Source organism: Halyomorpha halys, unplaced genomic scaffold, assembly GCF_000696795.3.
Source record: "Halyomorpha halys isolate HHAL.00 unplaced genomic scaffold, Hhal_1.1 Scaffold92.1, whole genome shotgun sequence".
In the NCBI taxonomy this organism is placed as follows: Eukaryota; Metazoa; Arthropoda; class Insecta; order Hemiptera; family Pentatomidae; genus Halyomorpha; species Halyomorpha halys.
Genome location: NW_027105695.1, coordinates 107640 through 109447, shown reverse-complemented (window position 1 = coordinate 109447; position 1808 = coordinate 107640). Strand labels below are relative to the sequence as shown.

At 29.3% G+C, this 1808-nt stretch overlaps 1 protein-coding gene across 1 annotated transcript in view; it reads left to right on the top strand.

Annotated features, from left to right (window-relative positions):
- unk (RING finger protein unk) overlaps positions 1 to 1808 on the top strand; it is a 42378-nt gene that overhangs the window by 20032 nt on the left and 20538 nt on the right. The window lies entirely within an intron of this gene.

The window sequence follows — 1808 nt, the reverse complement described above, 5'->3', positions numbered from 1 at the left end:
CATTATTATTTGTGTATGTAATTAAATTAAAAGATCTATGATAAAAATTCTAGAACAAAGATTGAATTTATAGGTTATGTAGTACGATTTATATGATTTATTTTTTCATATACAACCGATATGCTGACATTTATGTTTAATTTCATTTCTCCTGTCTTTAATTTGTCCCTTTTTATAATGAAAATAGAGTAAATCGAATGTAATAACTAAAAAACAAATAACAAAAACAAACAAAACAAGCCTGTAGATACCAATGTTTGTTGCTTCCTTTGTTTACCAGCATTTGTACAAGTCTTGGATTTGTGGCAAGTTGCAAACGTGTATCTAGATCTAGCATTAAAGTAATTTACACCAAATTGGCAACACTGTTAGGATGTACCTGTCTGGGTTGAAGTATCAGAGAGTATTGGAATTATTTAATTTGGGCAAATTATTTCTATAAATAAATTTAATAAAAATATCTTATTGTTAATGTTACCATAAAAAATGTATGTTCAGTCAAGATAGTAAATGCAGCTATTTCCTTTGTCTCAAATGCTTAAAGTAATTTACAACAAACTGGCAACACTGTTGGGATGTGCCTGTTAGGGTTGAAATGTCAGAAAGTATTGGAATTATTTAATGTGGGAAAATTATTTCTATAAATAAATTTAAAAAGTATTTTACTATGAAACAATTTATGTCCAATGAATATAATTAATGCAGCTATGTCAATTGTCCCAAATGCTTAAAGTAATTTAAACCAATTTGGCAACACTGTTATACCTACCTGGGGTCTTAAGGTTATAGGGTAAGGGTTTTCTTGAGGCAGTCACAAACAAAGACAGGTACTTGCTCTTCAGCTGACATCTAGGTAGGTTAGGTTCTTTGTTGTTGGTGTATGGTGTTGTATATAGTTAGTTTATTCTGTATTATTTCTATTATAGTTTTTTGTATGCTCATGTATACCTTATGATATATTATATTACTAGTATAATTATTGGTGGGTTCTGTATATATTAATATTAGTATAGTAAACACTTGTATGGTTTTATAAACCATTGTCTTTTATGTTATTAGTAGGGTTTGTACTGCTTGGTAAACTCCTCATGTTTTTGTTTTACAAACCTTAGTTTATCAAGGAAAACAAATTATGATCATCAAAGTATATTTGACAGATACCCTTTATACCTTAATGTCATGATTTTACTAAACGGTTGGGTTTTAATTGGGGTATTCATGATGTGTTTAATGTAAAAAGTTTTTAAATGCTAAATTTATAAATAGGTAACATGCTAAAAGTTGGAAATATTTCTCCATTTAACACACTTTATTATGAGCAGTCCACTTTAAAGTCCATGTTAATTGAAGAGGAGTTCCTCGCAGATTATCCACTTTTTCCATTACTTCCATTAATATTTTTATCCATTACTTTATTAGAGTTTTCAAGAACTATGAGCAACTAATCTATCTAAACCACAACATACAAAATGGTGCGGAGTTCAGCTGGTCTGTTGCATGACTACACGAGATTAACTGATTCTCAACTTAGTTAAATTATTTTCATTTTAACATGCTAAAAAAAAGGAAACATTTCTCCATTTAACTCAACTTTTCCAATTTAAACTACTTTAATTAGGGGTATTCATGATGTTGTGTTAAATGTTATATGTTTTACCATGTTAAATGTTATAACTATAGGATTGTGAGCAGCCCTATTTGAAGTCATGTTAAACGTTAAATGCATAAGAGTCCCTAGCAGATTTTCTCAGCAACTTGTTGTATAAGCCTTTATGTTTATAACCTTCCTTCCAGACCCTCATGTTATT